The 22,445-nt window shown below is 48.5% G+C and overlaps 1 protein-coding gene across 1 annotated transcript in view; it reads left to right on the top strand.

Annotated features, from left to right (window-relative positions):
- The window catches only part of LSM11 (LSM11, U7 small nuclear RNA associated), a 55,219-nt gene that overhangs the window by 11,309 nt on the left and 21,465 nt on the right, over positions 1 to 22,445 (top strand). The window lies entirely within an intron of this gene.

Genomic DNA, 22,445 nt, shown 5'->3' with positions numbered 1-22,445 from the left:
GGCTAGCGTGGATCTGTCTCTCTCTGCTACAGACCTGGAAAATGAGATGAGGCGTGGCTGTGGTGAAATGAAATAAACTTGAGAGCACTGTTTTCCATATTTAGTGGTAAATTATCTTTGCAGGCACTTTCTATGGAGAATCTGTTCTCTGACTGCTTTCGATGTGGCACTTTGAGAAACCTTAGGTGATTTAGTGCGATTTGAAACCACCTTTCAACATAACCAAAGAGGTTGTGACCATTACCAGAAGTAAAGTGAATAACCAACATCCTTTTGCAACCGCGGAGGTCACAATCTGGAATAAACTGCACAATAACCCAGACTAGCAAACTTTACATCTTTAGTATGGCAGGTGTTAATTATAGTGAGTCAACAGGTTAGCTGCCTCGCGGACTAGGCGGCACTGACCAGCATTGGGCATGCCTCACAGGAAAGTCTATGAGTAGTCTGGCTGACTGAGGCACACACTGGTGACAGAGCCAGGTAGGCTGTTGAGGCATGAGTACATTAACCCCTTGCGTGCGGCAGGAATTCCCCGCCCATGCTGACCCCGCATTGCGCGGGCGGAGTCATGACGGAACGGTTCCGTCATCCGCACAGCTCACCCGTAGCTGATGACGGAACCGTTCTGTCATCAGCATGCAAGGGGTTAAAAGGGCCCTGCCAATAAACAATATCCTACACTTAGAAAGAGGTGGGAGCACACCGCTTCACCTCCGAGCACAGTTCGCCCCTTAGCATTATGGTAAATGCAGTTCATGGAAAATGCTCACTTGAATATTTACTGGAGTGTTCCACCAAAGGTGGTGCAGGTTAGTGCTGTAAATTTCAAGACACGTGTTTCTGGATGTCATCAGTAGAGATAAAAACTAATTTAATCTGGGGGTGCTGGGTAGGCTGCAACAATCCTTTTAGGTCTCAGTACCTTTCACAGACTCATCCCCACAAGGTCGTCAGCTCAATGGTTCAAGGGAGCCCTTTCAAACAGAAAGGGGTGGGAGCACACCGCTTCACCTCCCAGCACAGTTCGCCCCTCAGCATTATGGTAAATGCAGTTCATGGAAAAACAACAGGTGATGGACAGAATGCAGAACAATGTCATACATTCACCCCAGTACAGAGATCTGGGCCTAAATCCATCGTTTTTCTGCACTCCACACCACCCCAGTTCAGACATGGCCATATGCACATCAGCCTTGACCCTGTGCCTCATGGGAACAGTCCAGCCTGAACTGCCAAGCCATGTCTTTCCTGGACCAGAATCAAGGATCCTAGGACCGGTTTCTGGCTATCAACCGTCTTCAGCCAGGATAGCTTGACTCCAGTGTTGTGGAGAGCATGGGCCTCACGTCTGAGCATACCCATCCAAATCGGGGTGACAAATGCAAAAACAACAGGTGATGGACAGAATGCAGAACAGGTACATGCTTACTTGAATATTTACTACAGTGTTTCACCAAAGTTGGTGCAGGTTAGTGCTGTAAATCTCTAGACATGTGTTTCTGGATATATCCTACAGTTACCAGACGCATATACAGTGTGATTCATTTCTCACTGCTTACAGTCCCTAAGCCTTTTTATTTCATCATCAATCTTATTGTTGTGAGTGTGTGACTGGGAAGAATGGCCTCAGGGGAATTTTTGCTAATCGGCACGCAGCGTGCTATTTATTTTTCATTAGAATTAAAAACAAAAGCAGAGAATACCTCACTCTTTGCTATAAGGTTGGCAAGTGAGTGCTGCGATTCGGTAAACGGGCTTCAATCAGCACGGCTCATACACTCTCGCGGACCGTAGTCTCACACAAGGCATTCAGGGCGTCTCAGCTGCACAGACTTGAATGTGGTGACCGTGTGCTGCTCGGTGGGCTATTGAGCATTGAAGCATTCCGACCGATTTCATTCACCTTCAACTGGTGGCTGCCAGTGGGATGATGGGTCTAGTCCAGATCATTCATTTGATTTACGGAGCAGAGGCGACCTGCCTGCCGCTACGCTGCACTGCCAGCAGCCAACAGCCGCTCGTGCCGAGGCTGCCTATTAATTAACAAGCATTTGCAATGCAATAGGTCTCGCATTTACCGAGTTTGAGCTATTGGCATTGCAAATGAAAATGCCTTTTATTTATGCTTTATTTTTTAAAACATAAATAAAAGGTACTGTCATTCGCAATGCCAATAGCTCAAACTCGTGTAAATGCGAGACCTATTGCATTGCAAATGCTTGTTTACAATCTGTTGTGCTTATGTAGGAAGTCTACACCTCCTTTCACAATGTTCACATTTTATTGCCTTGTAACTGGAATTGACAGACATTACATATTTTTACTCGTCTCTCCAACATACCTCACGATTCCCTCGCTTCACTTATACTGTCAATTTGGTAGGCGCTATTGAAAGACAACTGGTTAAACTTGAGGTACTCCAAGATTAACTGTCCCCTAATGTACACTGGCATTATTAGCATGATTTAAGGACATATTCAGCATTCCACTCCGGTCTCCCCTGTTGGGTAGTGCTTTTAAATGCAAAGACTCAGCAATAACCACCACAAAACCTACACATGATCCAACTATCCCCCCAAACTGAATATGCAAAGTAGAGACGGATCAGAGAGGCTAGCGACAGGCCAACGGTAACTCACATAACATTAATATCATTATTCAAGAACGTGCCTCTGTACACCATCATTTACAGCATGTTCAATACCGTGCACACCATTTCAATTTTAGGACTGCGTTAAGTGTTTTGATGCTGCTCCTAGTGCATTCTCAGCCACTTGCTATTCTCTCCATCAACCCCTCATATGAGCGGCCAGACAGCAGAGCTGCAAAGAACACGATGGGCACCACCTTGCTTTCATAGACTTGCTGGATCATACGTTGCCACCATAATGACACGCAATACGCTTCCGTCCGCCAATAACTCCATTTGGTTGCCTGAATTCAAAAGTTGTCCATTTCAAACCTTCTTTTGCAAATTAATTGAAAAAAAGTTCAGTGAATAAAACGCACAACCCTGAAGATATATTTTTTCAAGCTATATTAAGTGTTCCCTATACTGGTAGGTAAATTGACTATTGTACAAAAGGGCATAAAAAGATAGCACAAGAAATAAGACAAAGATAAACTTAGGAGAAATAAGAATAACATTTTCATACATACATTACACCAGTAGAGTTGCAGGTAAACAACTATACTAAAAACAAGTTCATGTTATAGGGTGCCGCCGCGCTGCCCGCGGCGACCCGGAAGCTCTTAGCCGGCCGGCCGACCGGAAGTCCCGCCTCCCGAGGTCCGCGAGCTGCCGGCGCATGGAGCGCCCTGCCGGTCCGAGGTAGCCGGGTCCCCAGGAGGGGGCCGGGGAGAAGGAGGAGTGTGGCGCCTGTTGCGGGGCTCCTCGGACCTGAGGGAGCCCCGATTGAGAAGAGGAGACGAGACGCGCCGCGCCGCGCCGTGAGGAGCGGAGCGCGAGAGGAGCCCCGCCGGAAGAGCGCAGTCGGTGAGTGGGGCCCAGGGCTGATGTGAAGTGCGTGCGCGCCTGTGTGTATGCCTAGGAGGGGAGGGGGGGGGGAGTGTGTGTGTGCGCGCGTGTGTGCGTGTGTGTGCGTGTGTGCGCGAGGGAATGTGTGTGCGCATGCGTGACTATGTGTGATTGAGAGAGAATGCGAGGTAGAGGATAGTGTGCCTGTATGTGTGCCGTATGCCTGCGTGTGCATGCGCGCCTGTGTGTGTGTGTGTGTGCGTGCGTGCATGCAGGGGGGTGGGGGCTGCCTGTGTCTGTGTGTGAGCAAGGGCTTTGCTTCGCGCATGCGCAGCTATCAGACGCTCGCTCCCGAGGTGAAATCTGACCTCGTCAAAGCACGCGTCTGATAGCTGTCCACATTCCTAAATACGGGCCACAATAGGTCTGAAGCAGACACCTTCAATGCTCACGCATTGAGGGTAGGTCTGCTCGACCTAAAAAAGTGTGTGACAAACTTGTTCTCCAAGGCTTACCCTCACTGAACTTATCTCGGTACTAGCTATTGGATGCACCGACTTCTGCCTTCAGGTGTCAGGTGTCTCGGGTGAAGAATATCATTATGTATTGTTCCCAGAGGAGCTAAAGCTGCCTGCGAGCAGCTGGAGCCAGCCCCCAATCCTGCCGGGATGCCAATCCAGACTGTTTAATGGAAAATTTTGCAGCGCTCGGCTTGACAGCTGAGGAGACGCTATAATCCATGACAATGCATTTCAGTGCAGTGATGCGGACCACCACACTGATATGCGTTGGTCTGACGCCTGGTGCGTGGTACTTGGGAAGGCTGCCGATAGACAGTTGTATTTGCGTGCTCCCCCCCCCCCCCCCCCCCCCCCGCCCCACACGCCCTCTTCACTGCTTGAACCGTCCTCCCAACCCCTCTCTCATAGGGATGAGGGATAAAAACCCTCAACACACACTTGCGCTGTTCTGTACAAAATATAATTATCCCAACAAAAAAAAGCATTAGCTTGTACATTTAATGTGATACAGGGTCAAATGAAGTGTGACACTAGAGCAGCGCGTTCTGTTTTTTCCACGTAGTGTGCTCTGAATCATTTAAAAATCCCCAACTCAGATTTTCCACTGCATTTTTGGGACTATTGTTAATATAAGTGTGGTATACCGTGCATGTCAGACGTACTAGAGTGTCTATCCAGACTCTGTAAAATTAGAAGCTCTCCCTAATTCATACATCTAGGTAATCCATCGTATAACTGCACTCAACGTTCTATATATCTGATTTACTGGCATTGTGTTATTGACTGCAATTCTTTTTAAATGTTCATGCATTTCCACGTGTAATGTATGGTTTCTGCCTGCAAATGTAAATGACTGCAAGATTTTGCACAATGTGTATCAAAGTAGACACATTTCAATCTGATATTGATTATTTACAAAATTAGTAATGCCTGCAGCTTTCTTCCTCCCTCCCCCAGGAGGAAGGAAGCAGGCCTACTACTAAATTTTTGTTTTTATTTAGGAGCGCTGACCACGTCCTAGCACTTTTTTCCATGACTTTCAACCAATGCTGAACAGCAGCCATGCTGCTATAGCACATGGCTAAAAAACATTGTCAACGCCAATCGCTCTTGCATTGGCGAGACCTGTTGGCGTTGCCAATGCTTGTTTTTTTTGCCCTTAGAGAAGATTTTTAGGTCTCGCCTGTCGATGCGCATCGAGCTTGCGAGACTATGGGGGCTTATCCACTCTTTAACCAACTTGCAAGGAATCGTGGCGATTCCTTGCAGTGCACGAGAAATTTAAGCTCAATGCGCATGCGCATTGAGCTTAAAAGCGCGTGCACATGCCCCCAGCCGCCTGCCTTGCCTACTCTCTCTCTCACAGCCTCCCCCAGCTCCGCCCCCTCACTTCTTGATTGCACGGCCGCTAGGCCGTGCCTCCCCTTCTCTCCTCCCCCCCTCCTCCTACTCTCCTCCCCTGCCTGCCGTGTCGCACCTCTCCCCGCTCCGCCCCCTCACTTCTTGATTGCACGGCCGCTAGGCCGTGCCTCCCCTACTCTCCCCCCCCCTCCTCCTACTCTCCTCCCCTGCCTGCCGTGTCGCCCCTCTCCCCGCTCCGCCCCCTCACTTGATTACACGGCCGCTAGGCCGTGCCTCCCCTACTCTCCTCCCCCCTCCTCCTACTCTCCTCCCCTGCCTGCCGTGTCGCACCTCTCCCCTCTCCCCGCTCCGCCCCCTCCCCTGCCCGCCGTGTTACGGTCTTTGCAGCTCCCCAGCCATATGTTGCTTTGTTTTCGCTGCTTTACACGATAAGATCAAAGAGCTGTGAATAACGCGAAGAAAAACGCGTCGTGTTCTCATAGTAACGTTTTCCGGATTGGACGTTTTTCCGCCAATCAAAAAGCATATTAGACCTCCACCAACGCTTGTATAAAGGCGGAAGAAGTCGCTGAACTGCGCCCTTCTTCGCAAATATAAACAATGTGGACAATATAACCTTTAAAACATTCCATGATATGGGTAATAAATTCTTTGTTGTTGTGTCGCCCCACATCCGACTCTCACCGCACCGACGCCACCTCGCCTCAGACGGCCCCCCCCCCCTCATCCGCACGTCGCATTTCTCCTCCCCCCTCGCCCCTCCCCTGCCCACTGTGTCGCATTTCTCCTCCCCCCTCCCCTTATCTTCCTTCCCTCCGTCTTGTTAACAGTTTGATACCATAACACGGATTCATTTCGCCACGCAGCTTGCATGATTGCAAACGGCCATTCTTTCAATGTGGTAAAAAAATGTGAACATATTTTTTCTCTTTTCTGTTGCTGGTTAAAGGTTTAAAACAAATCGTATGACGTGTTCCCAAAATGAAATAAATAATAAAAAAACACCCGCACTAAAAGCCTCTCTTATTTGTGCACTAGTGAATGCTAGAATCCCCCCTTGTTCCTGCATACATATGGCAATCTGATCCCCCTCCCCTCCCCCAGCCGATCTGCTCTCTCCAAGCATTGACAGCCTACAGACGGGTCAGGCCAGACGATCACTAAGAGGGTGGAGAATCCCGGACCGAACTAGTTTCAATTTACAGAGCAAACAACTTTTTTTGTTTACGGCAATTGCTTGGCCAGAGGCTGTTGCCCATTATTTAATAAATCCATTAGATTTTTCCAACACTCTTAGCAATATCTAGGTGAACTTGCACGTTATCGCTTCAGCAAATTGCTCATAAAAATCAATAAAACGATTTGTAAATAAATATACATTAGTGCATGTTTTTTTGGGGCAAATAAAACCGCGCCATGTCGACAGCAGCGTCTGTCTTCAGCACTGAGGGCCATGCTGTTAGTACACGTACTGAGTATCCCCTGAGAATAAACCTCACTTCCTGTAATGGACAATGTTATTTTGCACTGACACTGCAGATGGCTTGTTGGTGAGGGAAAGAGGGTTTGCTTTCACTTTACATGAACCTGTGTGTGTAAAGCCGGCCTAGGCATTAATAAACCATCACGTGCCCCATCTATACCCAGGACCACTAGAATTATGCGATTTTGAAGCCGTGGCAGTTCCCGCGTTACTTTGGACTTGCCGTATTTACCACATAATCGGTCATCTGCTATCTAATGCGGCGATTTCAGACAAAAAGTGTGGATCAAAAGTAACAAAAAAAGTTGCAACACCCTCACCCACCCTCACCCTCACCCACCCTCACCCTCACCCACCCTCAACCCCTCACCCTCACTCACCCTCACCCTCACTCACCCTCAACCCCTCAGCCTCACCCTCACTCACCCTCAACCCCTCACCCTCAACCCCTCACCCTCACTCACCCTCAACCCCTCACCCTCGACCTCAACCCCTCACTCACTCACCCTCACTCACCCTCACTCACCCTCAACCCCTCACTCACCCTCACCCTCACTCACCCTCACTCAGCGCAACCACAGCATCTTCACTAAATATATTTAATAAACTTTAAGCTATTGGCAATATAAAATAAAATCCATTTTATTTACGTATTAATTATTAATTGTTTTTTAAAGCAACACACTAACATCACTCAGCAACACACCAACATCACTCTACACCACCACAACAGCATCATTCATCTACAAAAGACTATCACACTACAACCACACACAAACACTTACCATCACAGCATCACTCATCACCATTACAGCATTACTCAGCAGACAAACGTCATACAATCAAAACATGTACGCTTTTAACAGGCACACACACCAACAGCTATCAATGGACGCTTTCACCAGGCGTACACACACAACAGTCATCAGTACTGCAGTAGTATGTATGAATGAGACTGTTGGTGTGCTAAATACGGCTGTGGTGGTGCAGACTGATGCTGTGTTGTTGCTCAATGGTACTGTGGGGGTGCAGAATGATAAGGTGGTATTGCTGCGTGTTGCATTGGTGCACATCAGTGATGCCGTTGTTGGGAGAAGTGCAACTGTTGTGGTGCTGAGTTATGCTGTGGTGGTAATCATTAAACACCAACACAGCACCACTCATCACCAGCACAGAACAACACATCACAACAACAGCATTACTAAGCGCCACACTAACATCACTCAGCAACACACAAACATCACTCTACACCACCACACCAGCATCATTCAACAACAACACACTATCACACTACAACCACACACAAACACTTACCACCACAGCACCACTCATCACCACTACAGCATTACTCTGCAGACAAACGTCATACAATCAAAACATGTACGCTTTTAACAGGCACACACACCAACAGCTATCAATGGACGCTTTCACCAGGCGTACACACACAACAGTCATCAGTACTGCAGTAGTATGTATGAATGAGACTGTTGGTGTGCTAAATACGGCTGTGGTGGTGCAGAGTGATGCTGTGTTGTTGCTCAATGGTACTGTGGGGGTGCAGAATGATAAGGTGGTATTGCTGCGTGTTGCATTGGTGGACATCAGTGATGCCGTTGTTGGGAGAAGTGCAACTGTTGTGGTGCTGAGTTATGCTGTGGTGGTAATCATTGAACACCAACACAGCACCACTCATCACCAGCACAGAACAACACATCACAACAACAGCATTACTAAGCGCCACACTAACATCACTCAGCAACACACAAACATCACTCTACACCACCACAACAGCATCATTCAACAACACACTATCACACTACAACCACACACAAACACTTACCACCACAGCACCACTCATCACCACTACAGCATTACTCAGCAGACAAACGTCATACAATCAAAACATGTACGCTTTTAACAGGCACACACACCAACAGCTATCAATGGACGCTTTCACCAGGCGTACATACACAACAGTCATCAGTGCATCCTTTCACCAGGCATACACCCACACAAACAGGCATCAGTCCACGCTTTCAACAGTCACACACACACCACCGGCCGTAAGTGCACGCTTTCTAACCATTTTTTAACGTAGCACACACAATTACAGCTATACAAGCATGCTTTGGTGCTGTACAGTACTGCAGTAGTATGTATCAATGAGACTGTGGGTGTGCTAAATACGGCTCTAGTGGGGCAGAGTGATGATCTGATGTTGCTCAATGGTACAGTGGGGGTGCAGAATGATAATGTGCTATTGCTGCGTGTTGCATTAATGGACCTCAGTGATGCCGTTGTTAGGATCAGTGCTACTGTTGTGGTGCAGAGTTATACTGTGGTGGTAATCATTGGACAACACTCTACAACGACACTGCACCACTCATCCCCAACACTCATCAGCACTACAACATTACTCAACAGACAAACGTCACAGAAACAGAACATAAACAGTGCATACATACTACCAATAAAAATACTTCAATGTGAACAACAAAAGGACAATGCAAAGCGGCGAAACAAAACACGTACGGCGAAACGCAAAACAAAAATAGCCAACAGCAACATAAAAATGTTTTTTTACAGGAGGCGAGTTCAGACGGAAGTACACTACAGGACCCGCATACCAAAACGACACGCGCAAACATAACTCAATGCATGGCAAAAAAACGAACTAAATAGCAGCCATTGATAACATGAAAAAACACACTCTTAAGAAAGGAGCCGGACAGAAACCAAGTGCGAGCAAAGCAAGACCCCAAACAATAATTAGATTCATATTACAAAAAGCAAATTCATAGACAAAAGTGTAACAACTCACAAAGGCACTCTTTAATAATATGAAAATAAAATAGTAATTACCTGTCGATCGTAGCAGCTCATTCACTGAAATGTAGAGAAAAAAAATACAACACACAAAGAGAACATAAACAGTGCATACATAATACGTTTAACTAAAACAATAAAAAAACAAAAGGCCAAAGCATAGCAGCGAAACAAGTCACATACGGGTCAAAACGACACAAAAAACAAGCCACGTCGGAGAAAAAATAAACATCAGAGTGCGAGCTCAGACGAAACGAAACTACAGGAACTGCATACCAGGAAGACACTAGCAAACATTAGTCAATGCATGGCGAACAATCAACTTAAAGACGAGCCAGTAATAGCATAAATAACAAGAAAAATGCCAGACACAAGGCAAGTGCGACCGAAAAACACGTACGGCGAAACGGAACTCAATGCATGGGAAAAAAAAAACTAAATAGCAGCCATTGATAACAAAAAACACACTCTAAAGAAAGGAGCCGGACAGAAACCAAGTGCGAGCAAAGCAAGACCCCAAACAATAATTAGATTCACATCACAAAAAGCAAAATCATAGACAAAAGTGTAACAACTCACAAAGGCACTCTTTAATAATATGAAAATAAAATAGTAATTACCTGTCGATCGTAGCAGCTCATTCACTGAAATGTAGAGAATAAAAAAAACAACACACAAAGAGAACATAAACAGTGCATACATAATACGTTTAACTAAAACAATAAAAAAACAAAAAGGCCAAAGCATAGCCGCGAAACAAGTCACATACGGGTCAAAACCACACAAAAACAAGCCAAGTCGGAGAAACAATAAACATCAGAGTGCGAGCTCAGGCGAAATGAAACTACAGGAACTACATACCAGGAAGACACTAGCAAACATTAGTCAATGCATGGCGAACAATCAACTTAAAGACGAGCCAGTAATAGCATAAATAACAAGAAAAATGCCAGCCACAAGGCAAGTGCGACCAAAATAATTGGGAAATCCAAAATTACATTACAATCACAGAAATAAAAAATTATACAATTTTAAGGACCAAATAACAAAGTCACTCTTTATATATATTTTTACTAAAAAGGGAATTAGCTGTCGCGCGTAGCACATCAGTGACTAAAGTATAGAAATCCAACAAACTACACACAAACAGCCACAGTGCTCACTCACCCTCAACCACTCACCCTCAACCACTCATCCTCACTCACTCACCCTCACTCACCCTCACTCACCCTCACTCACCCTCACTCACCCTCACTCACCCTCACTCACCCTCAACCCCTCACTCACCCTCAACCCCTCACTCACCCTCACTCATCCTCAACCCCTCACCCTCACTCACCCTCACCCACCCTCAACACCTCACCCTAACTCACCCTCACTCTCACTCACCCTCAACCCCTCACCCTCAACCTCAACCCCTCACCCTCAACCCCTCACCCTCACCCTCACTCACCCTCACCCTCACTCACCCTCAACCTCACTCACCCTCACTCACCCTCAACCTCACTCACCCTCACTCACCCTCAACCTCACTCACCCTCAACTCCCCATCCTCACTCACCCTCACCCTCACTCACCCTCAACCCCTCACCCTCAATCACCCTCAACCCCTCACCCTCACCTTCACTCACCCTCACTCACCCTCAACACCTCACTCACCCTCAACCCCTCACCCTCACTCACCCTCACCCTCACTCACCCTCACCCTCACTCACCCTCACCCTCACTCACCCTCAACCCCTCACCCTCACTCACCCTCAACCCCTCACCCTCACTCACCCACAACACCTCACCCTCACTCACCCTCAACCCCTCACCCTCACTCACCCTCAACCCCTCACCCTCACTCACCCACAACACCTCACCCTCACTCACCCTCACCCTCACTCACCCTCACTCACCCTCAACCACACTCACCCTCACCCTCACTCACCCTCAACCACACTCACCCTCACCCTCACTCACCCTCAACCACACTCACCCTCACTCACCCTCACTCACCCTCAACCACACTCACCCTCAGCCACCCTCAACACCTCATCCTCACTCACCCTCACCCATCCTCAACCCCTAACACTCACACACAATCAACACCTCACCCTCACCCTCACTCACCCTCACTCTCACTCACCCTCAACACCTCACCCACACTCACCCTCAACACATCACCCTCACTCACCCTCAATCCCACACCCTCACCATCATTCACCCTCACTCGCCCTCACTCGCCCTCACTCGCCCTCACTCACCCTCACTCACCCTCACTCACCCTCAACACCTCACCCTCACCCTCACTCACCCTCACTCACCCTCAACACCTCACCCTCACCTTCACTCACCCTCACCCTCACTCACCCTCACTCACCCTCAACACCTCACCCACCCTCACCCTCACCCTCACTCACCCGCACTCACCCTCAACCACTCACCCTCACTCACCCTCACCCTCACTTACCCTCAACCCTTCACCCTCAACCCCTCACTCACCCTCACTCTCACTCACCCTCACTCACCCTCAACCCCTCAGCATCACCCTCACTCACCCTCACCCTCACTCACCCTCAACCCCTCACCTACCCTCACCCTCACTCACCCTCAACTCCTCACCCTCACTCACCCTCAACTCCTCACTCACCCTCAACTCCTCACCCTCACTCACCCTCAACCCCTCACCCTCAACCCCTCACCCTCAACCCCTCACCCTCAACCCCTCACCCTCACTCACCCTCACCCTCACCCACCCTCACCCTCACTCACCCTCAACCCCTCACCCACCCTCAACCCCTCACCCTCAACCCTTCACTCTCAACCCCTCACTCACCCTCAACACCTCAGCCTCACCCTCACTCACCCTCACCCTCACACACCCTCAACCCCTCACACTCACTCACCCTCAACCCCTCACCCTCACTCACCCTCACCCACACTCACCCTCACTCACCCTCAACCCCTCACCCTCACTCACCCTCACTCACCCTCACCCACCCTCAACCCCTCACCCTCACTCACCCTCAACCCCTCACCCTCACTCACCCTCAACACCTCACCCTCAACCATTCACCCTCAACCCCTCACTCACCCTCACTCCCCCTCACTCACCCTCAACCCCTCCCCCTCCCCCTCACTCACCCTCACCCACCCTCAACACCTCACCCTCACTAACCCTCAACCCCTCACACCCTCAACCCCTCACCCTCACACCCTCAACCCTTCACCCTCAACCCCTCACTCACCCTCACTCTCACTCACCCTCACTCACCCTCAACACCTCAGCCTCACCCTCACTCACCCTCACTCACCCACCCTCACCCTCAACACCTCACCCTCACTCACCCTCACTCACCCTCACTCACCCTCACTCACCCTCACACTCACCCACCCTCACTCACCCTCACTCACCCTCACTCACCCTCACTCACCCTCAACACCTCAGCCTCACCCTCACTCACCCTCACTCACCCACCCTCACCCTCAACACCTCACCCTCACTCACCCTCACTCACCCTCACTCACCCTCACTCACCCTCACACTCACCCACCCTCACTCACCCTCACTCACCCTCACTCACCCTCAACCCCTCACCCTCACTCACCCTCAACCCTTCACCCTCAACCCTTCACCCTCAACCCCTCACTCTCCCTCACCCTCCCTCACTCTCACTCACTCTCACTCACCCTCACTCACCCTCACTCACCCTCACTCACCCTCAACCCCTCACCCTCACTCACCCTCAACCCTTCACCCTCAACCCCTCACTCACCCTCAACCCTTCACCCTCAACCCCTCACTCACCCTCACTCACTCTCACTCACCCTCACTCACCCTCACCCTCACTCACCCTCAACGCCTCACCCTCACTCACCCTCAACACCTCACCCTCACCCTCACCCTCGGAGTAGTGCATCAGATACGTTACACACAAAATATACTTCCCAAAAGTGAGCTACAGCATGCAAGGATGTTGATCAGGCTTCAGGCCAAAAAGCAAAAAACATTCGTACAATATTACACCAATATTACACCAACAAAACAAAGAGAAATATGTGGCAGGAAGCGAGGACAAGGATGTACAAAGACAAAAGTGAAACAGCCAACTTTTGATTGGGGCAATAAACAAGCACTATTCATCCGGGGAATGGGACGGATTAAAGACAATGGTCAAGAGTTACACAAAAAGCCGTACGCATATAACAATAGCAGTTATTCACACGGAATTACATCTAATATAAGAAACATATTACGAAAATAAAACTATTCTTTCAAACAACGCAAAAAAAAAACACATTACATCACTGTACATCCTCTTAATACATTGCTAGGGGTAATAAAGTCAGCAAATACACAAAGTTTCCTTTCATACATCAAGTACGTCAATAACATATAATCCGGCTACTTCAGCATCACAAGAAAAAAAAAATGCAAACACAACATACATAAATATATTATAAAATAAATAGCACTTTAAAGTTCTAATAACAGCTCTTGTACGTCAAATAACAAAAAACAGCAAAAAATACATTACATTACAGTTTAATAAAACATATGCATTACATATCAACAATTAAAAACAAAACTTTAATTTACATTACAAACATTTACAAATATTACGATCGAAAAAAATACATTTCTCAAGTTATAAAAACACCCTCCTATTCAGTCTTTAACTTAAACATAGTATATATACTACATTACATTACATAAAAAAAACACTTTGGAATACATTCTTACCTGTCAAACGACGCAGCAACAGCACAGGAACAAGAACACGCCTTCCGCGCACCAACATTCTCGATCTCTGGGGAATTCCACCGTTGACGTAAGCAAATCGGAACGCAACGTCAAAAACTTCGCGCTCCGATTGGCTAGAATAAACGTCAAAAACCGTAAACACTCACAACACAAAAAAAACTAGACCGCTAACGTAGCCAACGTCAAGGTGACGCATTGCGTCGGCCATTTTAAAAAAAAATAATAATAATACGGGACTCCACAAACACGTAAAACACACATAACACCACACTGTTAGTACAAAACATACACAGTTAGATTACATACAAATATACACATAAGACAGGACAATTACAAAGGGAACATCTATCACATTTTTTTTACACAACACATATTAAATAATTAATATTAACATACACACACTCATAACATCACCCTCACACACCAAAACTATCACACTCCTTCACACACCCTCAATAACCCTAACACATCTCCCTCAAACACCATCACACACCTTCAGCCTCACACCCACTCACTCACACTCACCCTCACACACACTCACACCCCCTCACACTCGCACACACTCACACACCCTCACTCCCCTCAAAAAATAACACCCCTCACAACAAGCTCACACTCACTACACCGGACAGCCGCACCCACTCACATCCCTCACACTCTATCACCATCAACACCCCTCAGCCTCACACAGCCTTACCCTCATCCCCTCACCCTCACACACGCACAATCACCCTCACACTATCACCTCACACACGCTAACTCTCAGCCGCAACAACTCACACACACTCACACTCCCTCGCTCACCCTCACACACACACACCCTCACCCCCATCACCCTCACACCCCCTCACTCACACTCACTCACACTCACTCCCAATAACTCACACTCAGCCTCACACACCCTCACGCTCACACACCCTCTGCCTAACAACACCTCTCACCCTCAATCACCCTCACACACACTCACACACCGTCACACCCCCTCACTCACCCTCACACACACCCCCTCATCCTCAAACACCTTACCCTCACACACACGCTCCCCTAAAACTCATCACAACACTCTCACACTCACTACACCTCACACACTCTCAGACGCAAACAACATCACTCATCCTCACCCTCACACACACTCACACCCCCTCACCCTCACACCCCATCACACACGCTCACTCCCCTCACACTCACAACAACACCGTCACACCCCCTCACTCACTCACACTCACTCCCAATGACTCACCCTCACACACCCTCACCCTCACACACCGTCACACACCCTCTGTGTAACAACACCTCGCACACCCTCACTCACACTCACACACCCTCACCCTCACCCACCCTAACGCTCACACCCCCTAACGCTCACACCCCCTAACACTCACACCCCCTAACACTCACACCCCCTAACACTCACCCCCTCACCCTCACTCCCTCAACACCCCACCCTCACCCCCCCTCATTCACCCTAACACACCCTCACCTTCTCACACACCTTCTCACACACCTTCTCACACACCCCCTCACACACCCCCTCACTGACCCTCTCACACCCGCTCACCCTCACCCTCACCCCCTCACACTCCCTCACCCCCTCACCCTCCCTCACCCTCCCTCACCCTCCCTCACCCTCCCTCACCCTCCCTCCCCTCCCCTCACCCCCCTCACCCTCACCCCACTCATCCTCACCCCCCCTCACACTCACCCTCGCCCTCACCCCCCTCACCCCCCTCACCCTCACCCCCCTCACCCTCACACCCCTCACCCCCCTCACCCTCACACCCCTCACCCTCACACCCCTCACCCTCACACCCCTCACCCTCACACCCCTCACCCTCACACCCCTCACCCTCACACCCCTCACCCTCACACCCCTCACCCTCACACCCTTCACCCTCACACCCTTCACCCTCACACCCTTCACCCTCACACCCCTCACCCTCACACCCCTCACCCTCACACCCCTCACCCTCACACCCCTCACACCCCTCACCCCTCACCCTCACACCCCTCACCCTCACACCCCTCACCCTCACACCCCTCACCCTCACACCCCTCACCCTCACACCCCTCACCCTCACACCCCTCACCCTCACACCCCTCACCCTCACACCCCTCACCCTCACACCCCTCACCCTCACACCCCTCACCCTCACACCCCTCACCCTCACACCCCTCACCCTCACACCCCTCACCCTCACACCCCTCACCCTCACACCCCTCACCCTCACACCCTTCACCCTCACACCCTTCACCCTCACACCCTTCACCCTCACACCCTTCACCCTCACACCACTCACCCTCACACCACTCAGTGCTACAACACATATTGTGTTACAATAGGTGTCACATTTGCGAAACATAAAACTATTGGCATTGTAAATAACAAAGCAATTATTTTCCCTATTTTAAAAACAAGCACATAAATAAAAAAGTGCCCTTTACAATACCAATAGCTCAAACTTTCCTAATGCAACACCTATTGCAGTACTATGCTTCTCTCCCCTGCTGCACTCTCCTGCTCTCTAGAGATGTGGCCTAACGACAAGAGCTGCCATCTAAGTCACGTAAATACAAAACATGGTGCATTCCAAATGCTATAGGTGTCACATTCGCAAAAGTTATAACTATTGGCATTGTAAATGACAAAGATATCAATTTAGCTACTTTAAAAAGCAACAAATACATAAAACATTTGTCATTTACAAGACCAATAGCTCCAACTTTTCTAATGCGAGACCTATTGCATTTCCAATGCTTGTTAATGTCTACCTTTATCACTCCGGTTAACCCTTGCATGACCTCTTTCTTAGGCTGTGTGAGTCATAAAGACGACTCCACCCTTTCTCTTCTAGTGTACTGTTGATTCCAGGTACAGTACCCCGTCGAATTACATCCGTGCATTCTTCAACTAGTCAAGAATTTTGTTCCAATATTAGCTTATTGTATCATACTTAACCCCCATAAACACATCGCACCAAATCTCCTGACATGCCATGCAACAAATGTGTGGTTAAATTAAAAATGTAAACTAAGTACCGGTAATAGCGAGAAAAAAACAGCAGCGTTAGTTCTAAAACAGGACCTTATCTTTCATGAATATGAATATAGTTGTATAAAATCATGTTTCCTAGAGTAAGAGAGACCTTACTAAACAAAAGAATTGCTAAGGCACGTGTATATTTTCTCACGAGAACTAATCGTGATTATTGTTCGGCTAATAGTACTGGCCCACCTAAGTAAAACAGGAGAAACTATTTTGCAGGTTCATTGAACTCCGTCATTAGCAAAATGTTGATGGCCTAGATAACTAGAGGTGTGTTGATTCTTTAATTTACTCCAGGGTAAACGGGGTGCAAAAATTGGGATTCACGCACTTGTCTTTGAAACCCAATATATTGCTGGTTTCTGCCTCCCAAATGGCGACACCCATAAGCCATTGGAAGAGAGGAAATGTAGGTAGTTGCTGGAGGTTCGTTCCCTTTAGTTCTGCAATGATTTATTATTGGAGCGAAAAGAAATATAGCCAAGAGATATTGAGTGTTAGACAATAAATAATCCCTTTATTGTCTTGTACGCACAGGTTAATGATGCAAAAGAAAACAATATCATTAACCTAATTCATTGCAGAACTAAAGTTTACGAACCTCCAGTAACTACCTACATTTCCTCTCTTTAATTTACTGGCTAGTAGATGGCATCTGTTGAGCTTTTAGGAACGATGCGAGAACGGTTTTTGAAATGACAAAATTCTTGATTGAATTGTAATCCTTACTAAAGACTATCCTTACTGCTTGCGAACCATCCGTCAACTACCCTTCTGGGTAGCTGACCAACTATGCTGTATATTTTGATGCCATTAATGCTGTCATTGCTTGGATGTGGTTAATGTGGGGGCAATAACTCAAATCACCTCGGGGCGGTGGTCATGGCCATATGCTTTTTAGGTTTTGCCTCGCCAAAAAGATGCGCTCTGCGCATCTTTTTTGCGCAGCAAAAACCTAATGAGAACTGTAGTGTGGCTTTGGGTCGGCCCTCGTCATTCATTGGCTGGCTCCATAAATGGAGCCTAGCCATTGGATGAGGGGCCTGTCCGTCAATGCCGGACCAGACACGGGGGCGTTCCCGAGATTCTTTGGCTTTTGCCGACGTCACGCGACGTCAGGCGAAAGCCGGGAACGCCCCCGAATCTGGTCCGGCATTGCCGGCACTTCTGCGTCTCTCCTCCCCCGTTTACCGCCGCGTGACTGGCCGGCCGGCCAATCCTAGCGCGGCCGGCCGGAAGTGCCCGCCCCCCGCAGCCCGGGGGAAGAAGGAAGACGGCAAGAAGTATGGCGGCGCCCGCGGGGCTCCCGTGGCCTGGAGGGAACCCCGGGAGATGCGGAGGACGTTGCCGGTCTCCCATGCCGAAGAGGGAGACCGGAGAAGGGCCAGAGAGATTGCCGCCGTCGACGTTGCCGGTCTCCCATGCCGAAGAGGGAGACCGGAGAAGTGCCGCCGTCGCAAGGTGCAGGTGAGTCGATTTGTTTTTTTTTTTTATTTGGTAGCCTGCTGCGAGATGAGTTTTTGTAAAACGGCACTGGAGAGGAGGAACGCCACGGTGCTCTGGGGTCATAGCTGAGGCGAGCCGTGTACTGATGACACTCGCGGTACACTGATGCCCATCATACACTCGTGCAGGGGCGATCCACACTGAAAAATGGGAGGCATCGACCACTCCTCTTTATGGTCCATTTAGGACTGGGTACTTGTACTCAATCACTCGTGTATTGAGAAAATCGCAGCCCAATTAGGGAAACTTGAGGGGCATCGGGTCTCAATTCAGCTCCATCAGACTATCTGCCAAGCAGAGGCACTCCAGACGGGTGTCCAAGCAGCTTGGGCGGCTCTGTAAGGTAATCTACCCGAGGAGGTGCAATAGAAGCGTCAAGTAACACCAGAAATGCACAACATTCCAATAAAGCATTGCTTCGGATCAGGGCACCACGACTTCGATTCAATGCTTGCAAAGTTTAACTTTGGCGCACCTGTGCAAATGTAGCCGTCGCTTGGAGAAATTGCCCCTTTCCAAAGGCGTGGTCAAATGTTAGCAATTTTATAAAAGACATAAGTACTTGAAGACATAAGTACTTGTTCAAAGTTGAAAAAAGAAGCCGAACCCCATGTTGAGGGTTCAGTATCATACTTGAAGACTGCAATATAGCTCTAACATGACCTGCCGCGCACAGGCAAGACTGAAACAACACGTGCAGACTACAGCCATCTCATTATTCAAAGCTGCTGACTGTCCACATAGCATAACATGTCTCCTATGAGCGGACACCCACAGCTATGGCCTCACAGAGGTACAGACATCTAAAATACGAGCGGTCATCTACAGCCATTGACCAGCACCGTCTAAGAACGGGATGACGCCGTCTAAGAACGAGACGGCACCAATGAGCTATTCACCATACCAGGACCCTTCACCACATTTACCGACGACAAGACATCTGGAGCATGGACTGTTCCATTCAGTGATGGCCCAACACAAGGAACTGTAAAACAGCGAAAATATAACCCAGCACCCTCTGTTAAGCGAACACATCTACAGAATACTAGATATCTCTACTACCTGCTGCTGTCCACGGCAAAGACCCAACACTATATCCACAAACTACAAGTCATCTCTGGTACGAGCGTTTGTCCACTGCCAGGTCGAACAATCACATTTCCAGGGTGTACAAAGGCCAAGAAGCCTGGTGCGGGCGTTCCCAAAACATGCTATTGTTACGGTCTAATACTTTAGTATCCCTGATATGCACTAGTTATGGTTAGCTACTGTTCACACTAACGTCATCAGAAATTACATCAATGTCATCAGTGCTGAGGCACGGATGTCGAATTGCTGTGTACAAAGGAGAGCTCAACTTAGTGCCTTACAACTCCTGAAAGGAAGATGAATTCTAACTACAGGTAGAGGTTGGTGTTTGAAAGGGGTCCTATTCTTGTCACCAGGTCGTGAGTCTAATGAAGGACAGGCAGTAGTTGAGAATCATGAAACCTCTTGAAAATGTGTTACTTGGTATGTACAGGGTCAGTTGTCATCAAGGGGACGGGACGGTCCTTCAATTGCGCTGTCAGTTGGTTGTGTCCGCGTACATGGTATCAGTTGGTTGGTGGGGCCAACTATTTGAGGCTGGTATGCACTGATATATATTTAATCAAATAATGGGCAGATTTGAGACATGGAGTCCTGTGTTCATAGAACAGGGTAGGCAGGTTATTTTTTTTCCAGCTATGTTGAAGCTTGCCTGCTTGTGCCTCCGTGTGCCCCTGTTGCCTGCCTGTGCTTCCGTTTTCGTGCCCCTGTTGCCTGCTTGTGCCTCCGTTTTCGTGCCCCTGTTGCCTGCTTGTGCCTCCGTTTTCGTGCCCCTGTTGCCTGCTTGTGCCTCCGTTTTCGTGCCCCTGTTGCCCGCTTGTGCCTCCGTTTTCGTGCCCCTGTTGCGTGTGCCCCTGTTGTCTGCTTGTGCCTCTGTGTGCCCCTGTTGCCTGCTTGTGCCTCTGTGTGCCCCTGTTGCCTGCTTGTGCCTCTGTGTGCCCCTGTTGCCTGCTTGTGCCTCTGTGTGCCCCTGTTGCCTGCTTGTGCCTCTGTGTGCCCCTGTTGCCTGCTTCTGCCTCTGTGTGCCCCTGTTGCCTGCTTCTGCCTCTGTGTGCCCCTGTTGCCTGCTTCTGCCTCTGTGTGCCCCTGTTGCCTGCTTCTGCCTCCGTGTGCCCCTGTTGCCTGCTTGTGCCTCCGTGTGCCCCTGTTGCCTGCTTGTGCTGTGTTGGTGTGTGTGGAGGGCTCTGTGTGGCTGTGTGTGTAGGAAGCTTTGTGTGGCTGTGTGTTTTTGGGGGGCTCTGTGTGGCTGTGTGTGGGGGGCTCTGTGTGTGTTTGTGTGTGTCATTTGCGATAGATAAAGCTAGTGGCATTGTAAATGACAATGCCATTTATTTATGTTAAAAAAACAAACCATAAATAAAAATAATGTCAAGAGCAATGCCAATAGCTCTAACTTTAACAAAGGCAAAACCATTGCATTGTAAATGCTTGTTGGTTCTGGTTTCCATGGCCTAGCTGCCTCACTGGCTGGAGCGCAGATTGCTTGGCATTGGTCATTGTTGGATGAAGTACTTCTTGCCAGTGATATTCAGGTTTCGTCTTAGCTGTTTGCCATTGGATGGTGGTGGGAGTGCTTTAACCACATTATCCTTTTAAAAAGGGTGACATAGGTTTATGCCTTCCGAATACACAGTCTAGTTGAAAAACTTAAGTACCTCCTGTTGCTTCTTTGGGAAAGTGTGGCTCGCTTTCGGAGATGCTGGTGAGGGGTTTGTAGGCAGTATTGTTGATGTGCTCCTTCACATCTTATGATGCAAGTAATTCATTCTTCTTGACCTCCAGTACTGCATGGAGCTTTCTGCAGCCGTTATCTGCGACAATGTTTTTTTTCCGCAGTGTACGCATGATCAAAAGGGGGTTCTTATTATACTGGTGCTTATGCTGTTGCACCTGGTTGCTTGTGAGCTGTCCAGCACACATTAGGTATCCATACTGGGCTGTCAGGAGGGCCAGAAGGTTTTTTTTGGCAAACCACTGTCTTTAACCCGTATTCTTTACTACTGCCTGCAAAAATGTTGGATTTCAGTAAAGGATTGATTAGAAACCTAAACTTCCTGAAATTTCTAGCATTTGTTGTTTTCTGAAAAGATGCAGTTACAATGCTGTGATCCAGGCCATCTTCAAGTGAGGCTGGGTAGAGGGTTCAGACGGCGATAAAACTGTACACAGACCAGGAGATTGAAGTGTATACAAATATTGCATCCCGTTGAAAGCAGAATGATTTCTCAAGAGTTACACTGAGGGGTTTAACACTACTTTATTGGGCAGATTAATGTTCCTGAGGCAAGCAAGGCTTTATTATGAGTTGCTCAATGGATATGTTTGTAGAGTTTGCATGAACTAAGGAATAACACTTAAAATGTAAAAACACAAGGAGTGTAGAG

The sequence above is a fragment of the Lissotriton vulgaris genome, chromosome 7 (genome assembly GCF_964263255.1).
Source record: "Lissotriton vulgaris chromosome 7, aLisVul1.2, whole genome shotgun sequence".
Taxonomy (NCBI): Eukaryota; Metazoa; Chordata; class Amphibia; order Caudata; family Salamandridae; genus Lissotriton; species Lissotriton vulgaris.
Note: the sequence above shows the minus strand (reverse complement) of the source record. Positions and strands in the feature narration are given on the sequence as shown.